The 21,889-nt window shown below is 38.2% G+C and overlaps 1 pseudogene; it reads left to right on the top strand.

The window, feature by feature from the left end:
• The first annotated feature begins 589 nt into the window (after positions 1-589).
• LOC123280375 (CWF19-like protein 1) overlaps positions 590-21,889 on the top strand; it is a 59,960-nt pseudogene continuing 38,660 nt past the window's right edge.

The following is a 21,889-nucleotide window of genomic DNA, read 5'->3' as shown; positions in this document are numbered from 1 at the left end:
ATGTGCCTGACAAGACAGGGCGGCTTGGCTCTGTGAGGGCCGACTCCACCCCGACAGGAGTCTCCCAGTCTGGAGTCAGAGTCTCTCAGGACCCTGAAGACAGCCCTGTGGGGAAGTCTGAGACTCTCATTCCTGAATCGCTGCTGCTGGGAATTCAGCTGGGCTTCAGCTAAGATGCTCTCCCCACAGCAATAAAAACTCTCAGTTCCGTGATAGCTTAAAAAGGCTACTGAAATTTGGACTTTCGTATCTTCTCCTATATAAAAAAGTATAGACAACCAGGCAATTATCCCATAATATGGACTAAGAGGGAAATAGAATATGTCACAATGAAAACCCTCAATGTAATCACCTCCCCAGGTTTAACTGTAAGAAAACTAAGAGTCTTGAAACAGTTCACAATAATTTTTGAGAACTGTTACCAGTTACTTAAGAAAGATACTGGAGTATCTAATGAACTGCCTTTTAGAAAAAAAATTTAACTAATGGTCAACCTTCTATCAGCTTGGCTTTCCAAAGGACTCTCCATGTGCACAGCTATTCTCAGTTCCTTTGTCTCATCCATAAAAGCCAAGGTGAGGCTGATACGATGGGGATTTGTTTTGCTATCTTTAGAACTGAGGTGGTTATAATAGACCCAGTTTGGTAAGCTTCTTTAAAGAGATAGAGCCCCAAACCTCCCAGCCACACCTAACAGTTCAGCGTCAGTCAAGAGTAAAGACCCTAGAATACAACCATACTGTGTAAAACTCCAAACCTGCATAAAGAACTTTCTCTTAACTATTTCCCTTAGGATAAGCAGAGGACTGAGAAGTGAGAGGAGTCTTAAATGAAACACAAGATGAAGTCTTGGAGCTCATTGGTCACTGGCAGAGTGCAGCTGGTTGAAAACTAGCAGACAGATCAGTTTCGGATAGGGAACGAGCAGATGGTAGAGCTCATTGAATTTCTTTCCCCAAGGACTGAATTGAGGAAGGAGAAGAGGAATGAGACAGAAAAGCCACTTTGTGTGGAATAAAAGGCAGATGAGCTGCCACTCACATCATCCCTGCCCTCAGCACAGGGTTAGACAAAAGTGTGGACCCGGAGGGAGAAGGAACGTCAGCCCGGGAAGGGAGCGTGAGGCCTGTGCCTCTCCCTGAAGGTATGCCAGAAGGTGGGAGCAGCTGGATCCATCCTCTCTAACCAGAAAGCTAAGTGGGAAATGGGTGGGGACAGGGGCTAGGACATAAGAGAGCAGTTTTCTGAGACACTTCAGAAAATAGTTTTTATTGGTATCCTGTTCTCTAATGTAACCTGAATGTTATATAAAGAATTTGGCCACTCTTTGTTCCTAGTTCCTGGGAGGGAGCCTCTGAACCCTTGGAATTTCTTGAGTGATAAGAATGTCTTTGTTTTTCGTGGTCACCCCCTGGGATCTCACCTGAGTTTATGCTAATGAGGTGACTCAAGGTGGGCGCCTAGATCTTTTCAGGATGGGGGCTGGCCATGCCTGAAACACCAATCATGATTAGAGAGTTGGAACTTTGATGCAGCCCAATCTCTGGGAAGAAGACCATGCCAGAAATTGAGTTCAATCACATGGCCAATGAATCAATGAATTATAACTATATAGGAAACCTCAATAAAAACTCTGGACTCCTGAAGCTCGAGTGAGCATTCAGGTTGGTGATATATTTCAATGTGCCAGGAAGTTGATGCATCCTGAGGACACAGAAGCTTGGCATTTAGGACCCTCCTAGACCTTGCTCTATGCATCTCCTCTTTTGGCTGGTCCTGATTTTTATCCTTTATAATAAAACTGTAATGATAAGTATAGTACTTTCCTGAGTTCTGTAAGTCATTCTAGCTAATTATCAAACCTGGGAGGGCTATAGAAACCTCCAGATTTGTAGCCAATTTGTCAGAAGTTCAGATGGCCTGAGAACTCCAAATCTTGCAGCTGGCATCTGAAATAAAGGAAGTCTTATAGGGGTTGTGCCCTTAACCGTTGAAATTTATCCTAACTCCAGGCACAGTCAAAATTGCATAGCACTGTGAAAGTTCCTGTTATTCTTGAGTGGCTTTGAGATTCTTCTCTAAGAACTAATGTTTAAGGCACTAGGTTCTTGAAACATCATCTGATGTTTTAATTGCCAAATTTCTCAGTATCCAATTTTCACTTGAGCATTCAAGTGAAATGAATCTTGGACCCCTTCAATGGTGATTGACCTGGACCCTTTGCAGGCTAGTAAACAATTCATCCAGGTTACTCTTCTATATCCATTCTTCCTCCCATTTATATTAAAATATTTCCAAAAGAAAAAACTTAAAACTCCCTTATGTATTTACCTGAGTTCTTATTAAACCCCTGTTCATGGTATAAATGCAAAGAAACAGACTAAAGGGATATCTTCATTTTCACTCTGATATGTAACCCTTTAGTTGTTTCCATAATATCAGGAAGGACAGGTAAAAACAAGCCACGACCAGAAAGGAAGTCTTACCTTTAGACTTTCTCACATACCCTTGGGGCCCAGGGGTGGTGGCAAACAATTCTCTATTTTGCCTGTTGAATCTGCTCTCAGTCTTCGGGTACCTGTTTCGGATGGACATTCAGAAGCCCGTTCTCTCCCTAGTCTCCCCACTCTTTTCCCTTCGCACCATTCCCTCAGCCTATTCTTTCCCCTTTCAAGTTCCACGGAGGGAATAGAGGAGCAGATCCAGCTAGTCTTCGAAAGCCACTGACGGTGGCTTTACATCCTTCAGTTTCAGAGATAAACGCCTACAAGAAAGACACATGTCCCTTGCCATTACCAAAGACGTTCTGTAGCAGAATGACTCATTAAGCCAACAGAGTCAGTATCGCTTTCTCTCTTTCACCAAAAAATATCCTCCAAGGAGAAGAGAGGGAGAAAAGGAACGAAAGGGTTGAGTAGGTAGGAAACCCCCATAGAACCACAGGACTGTAGGCTACAATGGCAAGTAGTCATTGTTTTCACTGCTTCTGACCATGACATTATCATAAAAACTACAGCCCAATAGCTCACTCTCCTAGGATGTAGCAGCATGGCCAACCATATATAGAAACCCCTTTCTTCTCAGACTTTAGTGTCTTCCTTGGTAACGGGAGGGAACAAGTAATAGCTAGATGAACGCAGGCAAATTATGTCACTATCTGAATCTTAGTTCTCTCAGCTATAACATGAAACTAGTAATAGTAACCTTTCAGGGTTATTGTAAGGATAAAATGAGATGTGTATAAGGGGTGTGACCCATAGTAGGCTTGCAAAAAATAGTAGCTCTTATTATTGCTATTATTATTAACTTTTTTTTTGTCTTAGTGCCATAGCTAAAATTTCCAGTATAATGTTGAGTAGCGTTGTTCGATTTCTCATTTTAAAAAGAATGCCTCTAAAATTTCATTATTAACTTTTAATTTAGATTTAGCTTTTTCATAGGCGATTTTTATGTGCTTGAGGTAGTCCCTAGTCTCAGTTTGCTAGGTTTTCTTCATGAATGAGTGTTGAATAGTATTGTATGCTCATCAACCTCTTCCCAGATGATCCTAAGGATTTTTTCATTTGCCATCCTCATGCTGTGTTATGTATTATTAGATTTTCTGATGTTGCATGCTGCTCGCATTCCTGGGTTAAAACCAAGTTGCTTATGATTCATCTTTCTTTTTATACATCTTATTTTAGACTTTTATATAGCATATTTGCATCTGTTCAAAGTGAGATTGGCCTATAAATTTCTTATCTTGTACTATTTCTGTCTAATTTTAGTTTTAAGTTATTCTAGTCCTAAAAGATGAGGCGCATCACCCGTTTTTTTAAATTCTTTGAAATAACTTCTTGTGAAAAGAAATTTTTTTCTTCGCTAGCTTGGCAAAAGAAATCCCGTATAGAAATAGTGGGAGCCTGGAGATTGTCGGGGGAGAGTGAGGTCATTGGAGGTAAGATATTTGATTATCAATTCAATTGATTCACTGGTCATTAGTTTACTCAAGTTCCCAATTTTTCATGAGAAGATGCTTCGTGTTTATAAACATAAGCAGTATGCTTAATGGTTATAAACAGAAACCTGTCTTTCCCATTTACTAGTTACTGACCTTGACCAATTTTCGAAGCCTCTCTAATCTTTGAGTTCCTCATCCATAAAAGAAGGATGATAAATACTGCCTACTTCATACAGTCATTTTAAGCATTAAATGAAATAATGCACATAACGAGTTCACAACGGTGCTTGGAAAACTGTGAGCATTCAGTCAATGTTAAATATTATTAACAGTGATTGTGGTATAGAAAAGAGTAAATTTTATAAAAAAATTCCTTGCGATCAAGAACTCATACATTTTGCACACACAGCCATTCAGCGGGGTAATTTTAGTGAAGACAGGTGCAGGCGTGACGTCTCAACCTTTCTAACTGGAGAGATTCTGATTCTGAGCCATGTGCTTCACATTGTAAAAAAAAAAGTTTTTTCCTTCTGATTCTCACCCTTCTTTCTGGTTGTGACAGACAGACAGAGACCCCTCTATTCATGTGCATCCAGATTCTTCAAGCATACCCAAGATGGGATTATATGAGTTGTTATAGGATATCTCTTTCCTCTGCATTAAGGTCCCTGGTTGCACAATGAGTGTTAAGTAGCTATATTCGTAAGTCTACATTCACTGAAGGCAACTGGCTAAGGCAGATTCCACAGTTGGTTCCAGTATTCTCTGGACTCACACAGAACCAGGTTCAAGCTCTACTCCATACTACTCATGACCTTGGGCAGGTCACTTAAGTCTCCAAACATCAATTTTCATTCCTAGAGAATGCAAGTACAGGTTATGATTCCTTATTGAAAACTCTTGGGATCTAACGTGTTCTGAAATTGAGATTTCTCAGATTTTAAGAAGTTAATAGGGCACACGTATACCATATATTATCTAACATCCCAGCTAGAGTCTTGAGCTGTTCCCTGTAATCAGACACACTAATATTTCAGAAGAGAAATGTAAGCTTGTTCACAATAAATCAAATAAATAAAAATTGCAAACAGCTTGCCACCCATTCAGTTCAGGTGAGGTCAGATTTTGCTGCCAAATGAGGTAGAAAAAAAATTTCCAGTGTTCAGTATTTTTTCAGATTTCAGCACTACAGGAAAGGAACTGTGAACCTGGAATGTTAGTACCTGTCTGATGGTGGTTTTGTACACCTGGAATAAAATCGTGTACAGTAAAGTGATCCTAAGCCATATAGCCACTACTGAGCAGTGCTCTTCAAACAGTATTTATAACCCCAGCAGCACTCAACACCATAGAAATGAATGCAGTACATCTTCTATAGCACATTCTCATGTAATAATCTTTTTATATTCTCTATTTCTTTCTCTCTCTGTGTATATATATTTATGTGTATATACACACATGTGTTTATATAAAATATATAAACATATACTTATGTATTAATACATAAATATATAAAATATATCAATATATATTTTTTCTTAATGTTTTATCTTGACCATGAGTAAAGGGGAGCCACAACGCTCCACCTACTGTGGATAAGACTACTGTTGTAATCTCCCCCTTCCAACAGTGAAGAGGGAGCTCCTGAGCAATGTGTGTTCCATGAAAACACTGTTTCCTGGGCCTTCACACCACCATTGGTAGAAAGAAAGAAAAGACTCCAAATTCTATATGCTCCTAACAAGACCCACCCCTGCGCTGTCCACCCAAGACACCTAGCCTCGCCACCACTATTTGCCTTGGTATTTTCAGAATTAATCTCATTGTGCCCTACATTTCTGTTTACGTCAAACTCCCAAGGAAACCCAGTACTCCCAGGTCATCTCTTAGTCCCAAGACTCTAATCCCCATACACGACTCCATCTCCCACTCCTACCAAACTCCTGAAACTGAACCACTGTGCCCTCTGGCACACCTGGTCAGTTATCCACAAGATTCCCCACAGCTTCAACATCTTCTTCACGTTTTTTCTTGCTCCAGTTGAAATCATGACATTGCTTCTCCTGAAATTTCTTCAGAGGTAGTTGTTTTCACTCCCACAAACCTTGGACCTCATTGTAGCTTCCAGATCATTTCCATTCTCTCCTTTATAAAAACTTCGAGTTTTTAATCCCATGTCATCAGACCCATTCATCCTTGTTGTGGTCATCTTCAGAGCTACAGGTCACTCAGGCTCATGCCTTAAGGATATTAGCTTCTGGCTTACTTTTTCTCTCTCTCATTTAATTCTTGTCATAACTCATAGTGATTTCAAAATTTACATGTGTCATGTCTCTTATATCCTGTCATCTCAGTACCTTGACACTTTTCCCTCCAAGGATCCTGTTCTTCACCCTATCTAAGCCTTGAACTTCCATCATTCCCTGGACCACTTCATCATCAATTACTACAGTTCCTCCAAAATTCAGTTGCAAGCAACCCACCTCCCAGCTGCTCAAAGTATTTCAACAATTCTCCAACCGACTGGCACCTGAAATCCATTTATCCAACTACCTTTTCACTGTCTGTTACTATTTTGACTTGTAATTCTTCTTTACCCAGCTTAAATTCCATGGTTCTTCATTATAGTCATTTCTTTGCGTTCTCCCAACTTCCTTGCCCCTTCCTCCCTCCATCATTCTCACCTGTCAAAAGCCCAATCCTAGTTAAATCCAACTCTCATTCGCACAGCTGAACATTGTAGGGTAAACAATACAACCACCCTGAATGACTCCATGTTAAATTCATGACCTTGAATTCAGGCCCATAGAGCTTCCTCCCCGTGCCACTCCAATCCCTTTACTGTCTCACTCTCCAAAGGACTCTTCCACATCTCTTTTCTCCTAAAACTTCCTGTATTTCTACCTCCATTGTCATTCTCAGATTATAGTCCTGCTTATTATTTCACTAAGAAAACAGAAGTACTCAGAGAGGAGATTTCATAAGCTCTACCACCACATCTGTGCCTAAATTCTCTGCTCTCTTCTAGTAACAAAGGAGGTGGAATGCCAAGAGGCTCAGTCCTTGGACCATTTGTTTTCTCCAGCCAGGCTCACTCCCTAGATGAATACAAATGGCTTCTCAGCATCTTCTCTTGGATATCTAACAGGTACCTTAAACTCAAGCCATCTAAAACTAGATCTCTCATTTTCCCCCAATAAATCTCTTCCTCCTTTAGTTTCCCTCATCACAGTAAATAGCATCTTCATTATTCCAGTTGTTCCAATGAAAAGGATTATATAATTCTAAACTTCTTTCTTTCCTCTCCTACCACACATCCCAATCCATCAGCAAATTCTGTCGATTCAACTTTCAATATGCATTCAGACTATAAACACTTGCTGCCAGCTCCAATGCCCCACTCTAGTCCAAGCCTCCAGCATCTCAGAATTACTGCAATAGCCGCCTAACCAGTTAATGCAATAGCAATCTCTTTTACATGATTCCTTCATTGCCAGATACGGTCTGGTTTTTTTTTTTTAGTCGCCAGAGTGGTGTTTTTAAAATTGGTCAAATAACCATCTCTTCTGCTCAAAACCCTGAAAGTACTTAGCCAAAAAGACAAAGTTTCTGGCCCATACCATCCAGACCCCGATTTCCCTCTGAGCTCCCTCTGCCACTGTTATTCTCCCTCTTGCTTGCTGCTCCAACCACAGTCCCTCCTTGTTATTGCCTGACCACACCCATCACATTCCGGCCCCCTGGTCTTTGCATTCACTGTTTCCACTCCTTGGAACACTCTTCCCCAGAGCATATTGGTTCCTTGTCTCCTTCAAGTCTTTAAATGCCATCTTCTCCCTAAGGTCTGCTTTTATTCTTCTATTTAAACTTAACGTTCTTCCTCACTGAACTCCCCTCTCCCTTCTATGGCTTCTCCATTTACTCCTCACCATGCAATATGCCGTGTTACTTGCTTATTATTATATGCCTTTTCTCACTAGAATAAATCTTAATAAGGGGTGAAATTTGGGCAGTTTTGTACACTGCTTTATCCTAGTACCCAGAATAGTGCCTGGAAATAAATATTTATCGAGTGAATAATTAAATTGCAACAGCTCTATTAATTTTTAATGTGAACATGAGATCAAAAGAAATGTCCTGCCTCTGGAGAGTACCAGGGGCCTCTCTCACCTCTCCCAGCATCTCCCTGGTAGATTTACCTTCATTGCCTTCTGCCAAAAGGAGTTTTTCGCTGGAAAGATTTGAGGAGGCTCCAGGCAATACTTTCAATCTCAAAGCTCATCTCAGGATCATTCTACAGAATCCTTTGTTTGGACACAACCCAGAACAGAATAATGTAAACAGAATAGATTTTCGCATCCTACTTTAATATTTTTTAAAAGGTAAAGCAATATATTTTACTTTGGGAGGGTAATTAATGGCATCCAACATGGAACCAATGAACACTTAATTTTATATACAATTCCTATAATTGTAGCCAGCTTCTAACAGAATAAAAACAGAGTGGCTGTTAAAAGAAAGCAGACTGGCGGGGGAAAAATATGTATCTAAAAACTTTAGTAAAGGAGAAAATGGGAAGACTCTTTTAATCCATTAAGCATGGAGACAAATTGCCCAAATGGATCTCCCGATACTAAAACAAAGTACAGTCCCTGAGGTTAACAGTTTCAATTCTGGATTACTGAGAACCACTGAAACGAAGGTCAGCAGATTTTCTTTTTCAAAACCAAACTTTGAAACTTTATTTTATATAACTGCCTGATTGAGATATAATTTACATAGCATACAGTTCATCCATTTAAAGTAAACAATTAGAAGTTTTTTAGTATCTTCAAAGAGTTGGACAACCATAACCATGATCTAATTTTAGAACATTTTCATGACTTTCATGACCCCACAAAGAAACCCCATATCCATTAAAGTCTTTCTCACTTTGCTCCCAATGCCCTCCCACCTCAACAGCCCTTGGCAACCACCAATCCATCTTCTGATTCTATGGATTTGCCTATTCTGGACAGTTCATATAAGTGGAATCACTCAATATGTGGCCTCTTGTGACTGGCATCTTTCACTTAGCATGATGTTTTCAATGCTCATCCATATTATAGCATGCATCAATAATTCATTCCTTTTAAGTTCAAAAGTTTTTTAAAGAAGATAGTTTAATGTTCAGTTTTCAACTACTTTTAAAGTGAATACAGACTGTTGTCTCTAATATCATTCCTCACTGAAAGGATCCAGAGATTAGAGGAATACAATTCAGAAAGAAAGAGAAGAAGGAAGGAGGGAGGGAAGGAAGCTGAGACACCATCAGACACACCCAAAAGTTGAAACATTCTTCAAGAAAACCAGCTAGATCTCTCTAATAAATATATGTTGTGAAAGAGAAGTTGTGCTTGATCAAAAGAGATTAATAGAATATAATCACCAGATGCAATGTTAAGCATATTTTGGGGTCAGTTGGAGAAGTTTGAATGTGGTCTAGATATGAGATGCAATGAAAATTTACTAAAATAGGAAGATTTAGTTTATTGAAAGCATAAGTTACAAAACAGTATGTACCTTATTATCTCATTTTGGCTACAAAAGGAGTGTGTGTATGTGTGTAAGTACATAGGTGGTAGATGGCTGGAAAGACAGATGACAGATCTGGAAGGATGTGTAGTGGTAATTTCTGGAATTGTATCTCCATTTTTAAAAACTTTTCTGTGGCTAATTTTCTGCAATGTATTTGTACTTCTTTTGTAACAATAACAGACTAGGTAAAATAAAATAGAGATGGAGTAATTCCCAGAAACCAGTCAATCAATAAACAATGTTTTTTGGGGGTTTTTTTGTTCTTTAAAGATTGGCACCTGAGCTAACAACTATTGCCAATCTTCTTTTTTTTTCTTGCTTTTTCTCCCCAAATCCCCCCAATACATAGTTGTATATTTTAGTTGTAGGTCCTTTCTAGTTGTGGCATGTGGGAAGCCACCTCAGCGTGGCCTGATGAGTGGCACCATGTCCATGCCCAGGATGCAAACCAGCGAAACCTTGGGCCCCGGAAGTGGAGCGTGCAAACGTAACCACCCAGCCATGGGGCTGGCCCCTAAACAATATATTAGATCCTAAAATAAATAGCCTGGTTCAAGATGGCAGATGAGGAAATCTTACTAAAATGAGAGTAAAATAAATTTTAAAGTATATGTTTGTAGATATAAACCCTAAAAATGAGGAAAGTGTGAAAGAGGCCGTCTTCAGATTGAAACAATATATATGTATTTAAATTGGGATACAAAGAGAAAAAAGATTATAGAGTATTTGATAAATGAGACAAGGCAGAGAAAGCTGAAGCCTTTAAAATGCATTGAGTGGCTTAATCTGAGAAAGGAGGTCTTTCCAGCAGAAATCTATGGATTCTCCAGACTCAGAATTAGTTGGTATGGAGGACAGAGTGAGAAGTGGGGATGAAAACTGGAGTGAGTTGGAGGTTTTAGAATCAGTTAATGCCTCTCCCCAGTCATCAGTCTCCAAACTAAAAGTAAAGTCTCTCTTAAGAATTTACCTCTAGGCAAAAACATGTAATATATCCTTACATAAGAATGAAAATTTGAAAGGGAAGATAAGAGCCTTAGAGAATCCACTCAGAAGGGCCAGCACCCAACTATTAGGTTTTTCAAATAGAGAAAACAGAGAAAAAAGAGTGAAGGCACTCAAAAAAAAAAAAAAATAGAAGAAAAATTCCTATGTGTGAAAAAAAACATGAACCTGCAATCTGAACATGCCCACCAAATGCATGATTAATTTTGAAAAATTTGTTTGGCATATACCCAAGTAATGTTGGAAATTTTTAATACTATTCCATCAAAAGTGTTACAATTCTTAGCATTCCCTCCCTGCCCACCTCTTCAGAATATCAAGCATCAAAAGCAACTTACTCGTTAATAATTGTTTATGTAAATATCCCTCAAAGGAAGTGGTAAATAGAGTATTCATAAGTGAATGAACTTTTAAAATTGAAATTCTTAGGTTGGAGGAAACAAAGGTATAATTTTTAGATAGAAGTTAAAACAAAAGCATTAAAATTTAGGATTATGCAATATAGTATTTTAAATAAAGTAACATACTATTCTGAGTTATGGTTCTGTAAGAAAATGTGTCCAAGCACAAAGGGAGACACAATGCTCTCTCATTTGAGAATGAATGTACATCTGCCCTGAAAAGAGTTCACCTATTTTTTTTCTAAAATGATTAAAGATTATCTCTATCATGCCTTCAACCTTCACCTATTATGGAAACACTAGAGAATATAACGAATGGACCTACCACACAGAAGACCAAAGTTCTCTTCTGTTTTCTCAGTCATGTGGTTAGGAAATTACCAAAATTTTGACTCTCAATTTCCCCAGCTGTAAAATGGGCATAATTTCTGTCCTGCCTATCTTGTAGAAGTACCGTGAGACTGCATACATTCACGTGACACGTGTTTATCAGATATCTATTATGTGCACTGCATATGAGCCTGTATTCACAAGTAGGCAGGCTTGCTGCTTTCCTGAATCTAGCGGAAGGAAATAATTATAAAATTCTGATTAAAGTCCTCTTAAATTGTTTTAAAATGTATATGCAGGTAAAATATTATTTTTAAATTTAATATTTAAGCTGATTTTAAGCTTTACAAAGCTCTTGTGCTATGCTATTCCAGTAAATATTTTCAAGAAGCACCTATATTTTGATGTATAGTTTTATAGGTAGTAAACAATCTAAAGTTATACATATACAACATTAAAGTAAGATTTTCTCATATCAACCCGGCTTAAAACTTTTAAATAAGGATATAAATGAATAATCAGGACAAATGTAGAAATTTTTCTACCACATTACAAAACAATTATATAAACTATTGGTCTAGAATAAATAACCAGAAGAAAATTATCTTTAAGAGATTTTGGGAGATTGTATTATCTTCCTTTTATTTCACAAATACGTACAATCTTTCTAATGTCGTTCCGTGATTGAAGATTGTAAGAAGAATTGATTTCCATATTAAAATCTATCTAAAATCTACTGTAGTTCTTTGAGTCATAAAACATAGACATTCCATTTAGTTTACGATGCTTAAGCAATTTGGAGTCAGATTTTTTCTTTTTTTGCCAAGAGAGCTTTTGCTTTTCCCCTTGTTTTGAACAATAGATCTTTTAAAGACAAGCATCTAATGACCTTCCTCAAGGGTCATTTGGAACCTTGGGCAAATTGTAACAGTTCTTACTGATGGATTTCCACACAAAGTTACTGGAGACGAAAAGTCTATGGTAAATAGAGTCTAGGGAAACACAAACCTGGGTCTGTCTGCCAGATCATTATTAATACATCTGAATGGCCTGAACCCCTGACCTATGCACTGAATCTTTAAGCAAAACTTCCCTTCTTCCTCTGTCTTCTCTATGGCACTGTCGTCATTGTTGGCTTTGCTTACTTTCTTCCATACTTTGTATTCATGTAACCCCCATTACAATATTAAGTCAGATTTATTTTGTTTTCCACATCTGTTCTTCTCAGGCCTGTTGATAGCACTCTGTGGCAAGATGAGCTAGGGAAAGAAAATAACCAGACTTGTGAGGTTGTGGGAGTGAAAATGGAGTTCTCTTCCTTTGATCTCCAAAGTCATGTTCTTCCTACAGAGTTTCCTTTACACATGTCAGAAAACATTAGATGCTGAAATCACACTATTGTGAAGTTTTGGAAGAGAAAAGGAGAAAGAACAGACAACAGAAATACTGGAATTAAAAAGAAGGACTCTTTATACGTCTTAAATATTAACCTAAACGTTAAAAAAAGAAATCCTCAAGTGAATTTGTGCAAATTGCATATGCAAATACAGGCATAAATAAAATTATTTGACATAATTAACTCAAGACTCAAAATGAAAGTACTATTCAGATGATTATCTGATAGGAAAAAGAAGAATTCTATTATCAAGAGAATTCTATCATCAAGAGCATATCAATGTTACTACAAAACTTGAAATCTTCTGAAATTCCCTACTAGTATTGCAATATCAGAGCTTGAAGAATTTAATTTTCTACGATCATTCATCTCTACGGATTTAGTTATAGACTAAAGAAAGTAATTGTTAGTAGCAACATAGACATGTTCATTGTCCAATTGATTCATAGCTCATTGACTTGCCTAACCATAAAAACCTACATTTTTTCCTAAAAGGACTAGCAAAAGTTCTCTGAGGATTGAAATCTATGCTTAAACATGATATTAATTTGGCCTCACTATTATTTTACTTCCTGTTTTTCTTCAGGTAGAAACCCCCCATCAAATTGTAGTTCCAGTTTTGCCCGGTTATTTTGGCCCCAGAGAGATTATAGTGAATCATTTTTAAATTTTAATTACACTATTCTTAGGCAGGAAGAGTACCATTCCTCCTCTACAGCTCCTCTCAAAAAATCCAAAACTAGGTTCACGGCTGTGAATGCAGAAGAAGTTGGGCGTAGTGTTTAGAAGTGTTAAATCTGAGCTGAGAGAAAATTAGTCCTTTGCAAGCAGTGAAAAACCAGGGAATCATTTCATTGTCACCACCCAGTAGCCACCAGATGCTTAGAATTCCATGTATTTTAAGGACAAACCATTCAATGCCTCCTTTGACACCCAAAGTATTCCAATAATTCAGTGTATTAGTTGGATGCAAATTTTATACAATAAGGTATGGAAAGCAAACTGTAATTGGGAGTGCCAGAGTGAATGGAGCTCTATCCTTTGACAGAGCCCATTGTTGAACTCCAGCCTGAACCTCCGACCCTTTACTTTGCGGGAATACAATAGCCTTTGATATGAGATGGTGGGAAACGGACTTAGAGACTCATTTCACATTCAGTTGCAATTCATCAGTTTGGCGAGGACTTTTAGCAGCTTTAATGACCACAGCAACTGATGGTTAAATCAATTTGTGCCGGTGACAGCATGGCTGGCCTCTAGACTGTAACAATCCAGGATTGCACCAGGCAGAAAAGACTCTGTTATTCAGATGTGCACGGCTTCTACTCAGCTCAGAGTGAGAACACGGGGGAGGCAGTCTCTCCCAGGGCAGGCCCTGGAGAATGCACACATTCACACCGGTTGGCTACACAATGCCGGGGCTTCTTTGTAAAGTGGTGCAGTTGATTTTTTTTTTTTTAAAGTATTGTTGCAAGTAAAAATATACAGTAGAAGACAAACATTTCTAATATTTAACTATATCCTAAGAGAAAGTAGCAAAGCAGAAAGAATTTAACCTTTGTTCCCTTGATCAAAATGGGTGGTCTTACTCCCGCCACCACTAGACACCCCTTCCCTCATAAAAAATAGAAAGAAAGGAAAAGAAAACCAACAGCAGAGATTATGAGAGAAGAGGTTCACGATTAGAAAAAAAGATGAAATGGGAATTTAAAAAACAACCCTGCATTCTGTGTGGAAAAGAAGGAAATATTGCTCCCTCTTCTGTTTATCAAAGGGATTTTTTTCCCAAATAGTTAGAAGAAATACCTTTTTAAATTTTTAAAAATAAATGTTTATAATGAAAAAATGGCCATGTTAGCCTGGTGGGACGGCCAGTATGGCTTATGTGATTTATTTATATAATAAGACATGTTAAGTAAATAAATACTTTGCTGGGCCTACTTTTTAATGTTTGAGAAATGTTTAAGCAAAATGGACATTTTAAAGGTGGAGGAAGGGACAAAAAAGTCATTTCCACCAATAAAACTTTTATCGCATAAATGTTGCCAGCATAAATGAGTGTTGGAATGACTAATTCAACTGTACACAATATTTTACAAGTCTGCAAAAAATTTGCTACCTAAAGCATCTAAGTTCAAGAAATGAGGACTGCCAATATATTATTTAAATATCTGAATTATAATGGCTGAAATAACCTGAGATCCACAGATGTACTTTAAGAAATGAGAACTAATTTAAAAACCTGTTTAGGATTTTTTTTAAATAGGCATTAATGCTACAATTTTTGCAAAGCAGAAATCATCTCTAAAAGAATAGAAATAACGTACACATAGTATTAAACACAAGATTTAATGAAACTGACTACAAGGATGGAATTTCTGTAGTCTCGAGTTATCTTTTATGTCCTATTAAAAATTAGACCAAATAATACAATATTTTTTAAAGCTATGGTGGGAAGAGGAAAAGGGATCTTTTCAGAGCACTGATAGATCCATGGGAAATGGATTCCACAAAACATGCAGCTACTATAGCACAGCGGAAAAAAATGTAAACAACATTTTCCACCAGATTTGTCTAAACATTGAAAGAATATTGAGGTTGTACAGAGGAGGTCTTGGCACTGAATCCAGAAGCTGTACTTGGTAACTGGGGAGGGGGAAGAAAAGGAGGCGAGTTTCCACGGCAACGCTGGTGCCGAAAGCAAATGGAACAAGCCCACATCTTCCCAAGGGAGGAAGGGAGCATGAAAAGTGGAAATGGAGGGGGAAGGGCAGTGGCAGCTTCTGAAAGGCTAGTTTATGCTGAATAAGTGTTTTGTGTAAAGCTGTGATGCGATCCATATCAGAGTGTATATTCTGAGAGTTCTGGCATCTTCTTGTAATGTACTGCTTCAGTGATTAAAGATAACTTTGCCTGGGAATATATATTTGTCTTACAATTTTCAGTTTGGATATATAAAGACATTGAATTCATCTTGATGCCTACATCCTACCTTCACAATAAAATAATATGAGGTGACTAGAATAGAACTGAGCATGTATTTTTCTATATCCTTGGACCTGGGAGTCAAGTTTATATGCGAAAAATAAAAACCTTTTATGTCTTTCTCTTAGCATTCAAAGGCAGCTAGATGTGGTTTCTCATAAAAATAGACAGATGCGAATTCTAACTCACAATCCTGACAAGAGTGTTTCATGTGTCACAAGGCAGTATATTACTACTAAGGAATAAGGCTGCATAAAAACTAACCTTATTTATCTGATTAAAGTGATCACTATTAATAGTTTTATCTTGTTATAAATGGCTCAATGGAAACATTAAAGCAGTAATGGCACCAAGGAGAGGTGACAGATGGAGGGCTAACTCTCCTTGATGCTCTGGAAATAAACACATTACCACTGGAGAAAAGCCCTTTCATTGGAGGTCAGATTATATTGCAAATTAGCACTAAGCATCCCAATAAAATATGGGCTTGGTTGCACAGGAGTTAAACTTACACCATCGCCCGATGGTTTTAACAATAAAAATCTGATCAGAATATACACTGGTCCATAAACTCTGTGAGGGCAGTGGCTATGTCTACCTTCTCCGCATAGTATTCTCAGCAGCCCCACAAAGCCCACATATAGCAGAGGCTCGATACATATTTGTTGACTATTGAAAGAGTAACATGAGCCCTTTTTTAAAATTGTGAGACACAACTTGTAAATGCACAGGAAAGAAATGAACCTTTATTCGCTATCCCCAGTGTAATAGGCAGCAAGCGTGCATTATCCTACGTCACAGTCACCAAACTTGGAAACGGCAGCTATTATCATCCCCATCTTACAAGTGAGAAAAGGGAGTCCCTGGAAGGTTAAGCTTCTTCCCCAAATTTACACCACTGAAAAGGCTGGCACTCAAATCCAGCCCTATCTAAATTACCGCTCCTGTCTTTCAACTTTTCCGTATTGCCTACTTTACACCAGATAGCATTGACCAGCTCCCACTTTGGTCTAATCTGAAGAGCTAAAATGCAAAGGATTCACTCGCCATGCTCAGCACTCTCCTTGGAATCCCTCTGAAAGGCCAGAGAACAATGTTTTGGATTTCCCATCAGCCTGCCTCTTGGAAGCCAGTGGAGGCCAGGACCTGAAATTCAAAGCTGAATTAAGCAAGTATAACTCTCAGGCCTTCATGTATAACTAGGGTGAAAACTCTGCAGAAGTAGAAATATTTGTGTTCCTAAGTTCTAATGGAATCTTGGTGCAGCCCACATTTCTACTATCTCATGTGCTGCTTCCCAGACTCTAAGATTCAGTCTCTGCCAAGACTGAGCTCCTCTGGCCTGGCAAAGATTTACCCAGCTCCATCTCAAGCCTTTCCCTTCCTCAACTTCCCTCTATTGACCCCATTTAAAAAATCAATTCCAGGGGCTGGCCCCGTGGCCGAGTGGTTAAGTTCGTGCGCTCCGCTGCAGGCGGCCCAGTGTTTCGTTGGTTCGAATCCTGGGCGCGCACATGGCACTGCTCATCAAACCATGCTGAGGCAGCGTCCCACATGCCACAACTAGAAGAACCCACAATGAAGAATATACAACTATGTACTGGGGGGCTTTGGGGAGAAAAAGGAAAAAAATAAAATCTTTAAAAAAAAAAAAGTCAATTCCAGTGAATCCAATGGAACCTCCATTCCATTATCAATATATTTTACCATGAACTTAGTCTCTTCATACAATAATCCCTTCACAGATTTCCTCTGAAAAAGAAGCTGTTTTTTTCTCCCTATATTTCAAAGGTCATAACACTCGCAAATTCCCACCATTTTCAGACTATTATTCTTTCATCCCTGTTTAAAAATGTAGGACGCACCTTTATTTAAGTGCCTGTTTATTACGAGTAAATAAAAACATGACAGGCATTGTATGAGGACATTGGTTTATTTTCCATAAATCTTAATTCAACTCCATGAAGTAGTGATTTTTATCTCCATATAACATTCCTTGAAAGTGAGTTTCAAACAGGCTAAATAACTGACCTAGCTTTTGAAGTGGAGTGGGAATTGAACCCCCAAGCAAGTTCTCTTCACAGCGTCATAGTTCCTTTCTATCTGGTTAAGCCAACCTCTTTCCACTTTCATCTCTGCTATCTGCTAATCTTTATACAACTCCTCACAGTCACTGAAGACTCTTACAATTGACTCGTTATTCTTCTCCATTGCCAAGATCTTGGAGCACGCTCATGTCCACCTTAATCACGCATCTTAGTACAGCACTAACCTCTGTCCCGATAATCTTTTCCTATATTTCAGAAACGTACCCATCTCATAGGGATACCCTAACCAGTTTCTCAAAATGTGGCCTAGAGACCTTTGATGATCACCAATGATGTCAGCAAACATGTGCAAGTTTAAAGCAAGAGACAAAGAAACTATTTTATTTGCTTTCATTTCACTAATTTCATTCATTTAGTCCATAAATATTCATTATGCATCAACTAATTCCCAAACACTAGTGTAGGCACTGAAGATACAGCAGTGAACAAGACAGACAAGATTCTGCTCTCATGAGGTTCACGATCTTAGGGGTAAAGGAAGGGAGAAATAAAAAAAAAAGTTATAAAAAGAAAGAAAGAGAGCCGGCCCTGATGGCCTAGTTGTTAAAGTTCTGTATGCTCCACTTTAGGGGCAGAGGTTCAGTTCCTGGGCACGGAACCACACCACTCATCTGTCAGTAGCCATGCTGTGGTGGCAGCTCACATAGAACCTACAACTAGAATATACAACTATGTACTGGGGCTTTGAAGAAAAAAAAGCGAGGAAGATTGGCAACAGATGTTAGCTCAGCATGAATCTTTCTCAGTATAAATAAATAAATTGCATCATTTTATTAAAAAAGAAAAAAAGAAAGAAGCAATGCACTATCAAGAAGTCAAATGTACTATTTGTTTATTTAACAAATATTTCTTGAGTTCCTAGTCTGTGTTGGTCTCTGTCGTATATAATGAGGATGCAGCAGTAACCATAAAATGCCAAAGCCAGAGAAATATTCACCCCCTGGAAAGATAATGGTATGAAACCTGTCATATGACCTTATCGCTAGAGCCAAAAGGATTTTAGCCACAGTTGGTGCGTGTGATCTAGGCTTCAATATATTATAAGAACTTGTTCTTTACCTTTGCCAAGGTGTCTGGGATTAAAACATGCAGGTGTTTGTGGGATCATCTGTTCTTTTCTGTGTGTATAAGGGTCTTTGCTCATGTGTTCAGCTGAGAACTCCTTGGAAGCATGAGTTTCCTTGACCATAAGGTTGAATAAGCTTAGGGTTTCTTATCTACTGAACAGGGTTTTCTTTGTTTGTTTCCCCCAGAATAATCAATGCCCTTGTTCTCGTGGAGATTTCCTTTTAGTGGGGAAGGGGGGCGTCATCTATAAGTTAATAATAATAAATTTATTTCAGAGTATAGTGCATGAAGAAATAAAACATGGTAATGTGATAGAGAGAGGTGATCGTTAGGGTTTGAGGTCTGGGAAGAAGAGAATAAATATGGTGCTGGGGGAAGGCCCTTCAGAAAGAGGAGACTTGAGAGCTGAAGAATAAGAAGTGCCAGAGATTCTCTTATGTTCTTAATAATCATCACATGCTTAAAGGGTGCGCACGTGCAACAAGAACTGACACAGTCGATAGGTTTCATCTAACATTCAAGTTGAGAGTCACCTCAGGTAATATATTGTTTCAGAACTTATCTGCTTTAGTTTACAGTTGTTATTATCCTATAACATTTCAAATTCAGGAAAAAAATGGATCAATGGCTCAATAGTTGTTTATTGAAGCATAAAAGTGGCAAAAATAATCAACAAATTACTACAACCAGGAAAATCATAAATAGTGAACCAAACTCCAGGATAACACCTGATGTGAGTGTCTACCTGCAAGGCAGTCGAAGCTGCAAGTGCCGTCATCTCATGTAGAGGAGGACGAAATGAGAATAGGCTACATAATAATGAGTACCTGAAAATTCAGTTTTATCAAATCAGTGATTAATTAGTCTTGGTGCACTTTCTGTTGGAAGTATATCAAATAATGGTACAAAGCCATGAAATCTTTTACACTGTTTTCAAAAAAGCACAGTAACCTCTCTGGTACACCAAGAGTTTTTACAGAATTGGGAACAAATAATGGTTCCCAGTACAGAATTTGAGAAACTAAAAACAACAGAGGCAACATTCAGAGTCATATGCCTCATAGAGCAAACAGGTATAAGAGATACTATTGCCAGGAAGCTTATAAGGCATTCAGCACAGTCAACTTACAGAGCGCATGTGTGTGCGTGTGTGTGCATGTGTGTGTTTTGAAAAGAAAGCAAAATAAGTTACGTACAAAATACCAGTGTATTTTGCATAATATCAATGGTGTATAACTTAGAAGAGCACTTGATGTTGTACTTGTGTGCTAACTAATATTTTGCCTTACAGTTCTACAAACGTTGCTAATATTTAGAGCATGAATTAGGTCCCAGTATGTGGGATGTATATGAAGGAAAAGTGCTAGGTTCTGTTTATCGCTGAAAATCTGCACTGAGATCTAATTTTTGATACTTCATGATGACTTTGCAAGCCAGATAGAGACCGACAAAGTTCATTTAGATCAATGCTGATAAATTTCAACCATGTGTGCAGTAACAGGCTATGTTGTGACACAAATAAAACTAATTGCACCTGCATATCAATCAAAACACATCTTCATCCATAGAGAATTGTTAGTAATGAACACTCTGTCTCCTGTTGCAGATTCAGTATTGAAAGAAACATGAACTTTATGAAAATAAGTAGATGGGATCACTGGGTGTATGAGTTTTGAGTAATTTGAGAAATAGGCAGGGTGGTCACTATAAGAAAGTTCACCAGTTCACCAGTTGTTGAAGGCACAGATAATGTCTACTTTTGAACTAAGGAATAAGATATAAATACTTCATAATGACACTGATACTGCTTGGAACTATTTCAAGTGGCTTTCCCAAATGTTCTTTCTTGAATAACCTGCATTTATCACTTAAACATAACAAATCACACATTTTAATGTTGAGAACCATTTTTAAAAATACCAGGATTACTTACAAAAATGGAATTGTTGTATTAATATGTCACTTGCTGGAAGTTTCATGCTTCCCCAACCCTTCATTATTTTTCACTCACTGGAGAAATTGAAACCATATTATCAAGGTTTTTTTCTTAATTGTGGTAAAAAACAACAGAATTTACCATCTTAACCATTTTAAGTGTACAAATCACTGGTGTGAACTATATTCACATCGTTGTGAAACAGCTCTCCAGAAATTTTTCATCTTGTAAAATTGAAGTTCTATACCCATTGAACCATAACTCCCCATTTCCTCCTTCTCCTGGCCCCTGGCAGCCATCATTGTACTTTCTAGGAGTCTGACTGCTTTAGGTATCTCATTCTTATAAGTGGAATCATGTAGTATTTGTCTTTTTATGACTGGCTCATTTCACTTGGCATTGTGTCCTCAAAGTTCATCTATGTTGTAGCATGTAACAAGATCTCCTTTTTCAAAGCTAAATAATATTTCATTGTATGTATATACCATATTTTCCTTATCCATTCATCCATCAATGGACATGTGGGTTGCTTCTACCTCTTGGATATTGTGATTAATGCTACAGTGAACATGGGTGTGCAAAGATCTCTTGAGGTGCTGCTTTCAATTCTTTTGGATATATATCCAGAAGTGAGAATGCTGGATCATATGGTAATTGTATTTTTAGCTTCTTTTTTTTTTTTTTTTTTGAGGAAGAGTAGCCCTGAGCTAACTACTGCCAGTCCTCCTCTTTTTGCTGAGGAAGACTGGCCCTGAGCTAACATCCATGCCCGTCTTCCTCTACTTTTTATACATGGGACGCCTACCACAGCATGGCTTTTGCCAAGCGGTGCTATGTCCGCACCCGGGATCCAAACTGGTGAACCCCGGGTGGCCGAGAAGCAGAACGTGCAAACTTAACCACTGCACCAGTGGGCTGGCCCCTATTTTTAGCTTTTTGAGGAACTTTCATACTATTTTCCATAGTGGCTGCACTGTTTTACTTTTCCACCAACAGTGCACAAGGTTCTAATTTCTCCACATCCTTGCCAAGACTGGTTATTTTCTGTTTTTTGAAAGGTAGACATTCTGATGGATGTGAGGTAATAATTCATCATGGTTTTGATTTACATCTTCCTAATGATTAATGATGTTGAGGATTTTT

This window comes from Equus asinus, chromosome 24, assembly GCF_041296235.1.
Source record: "Equus asinus isolate D_3611 breed Donkey chromosome 24, EquAss-T2T_v2, whole genome shotgun sequence".
In the NCBI taxonomy this organism is placed as follows: Eukaryota; Metazoa; Chordata; class Mammalia; order Perissodactyla; family Equidae; genus Equus; species Equus asinus.
Note: the sequence above shows the minus strand (reverse complement) of the source record. Positions and strands in the feature narration are given on the sequence as shown.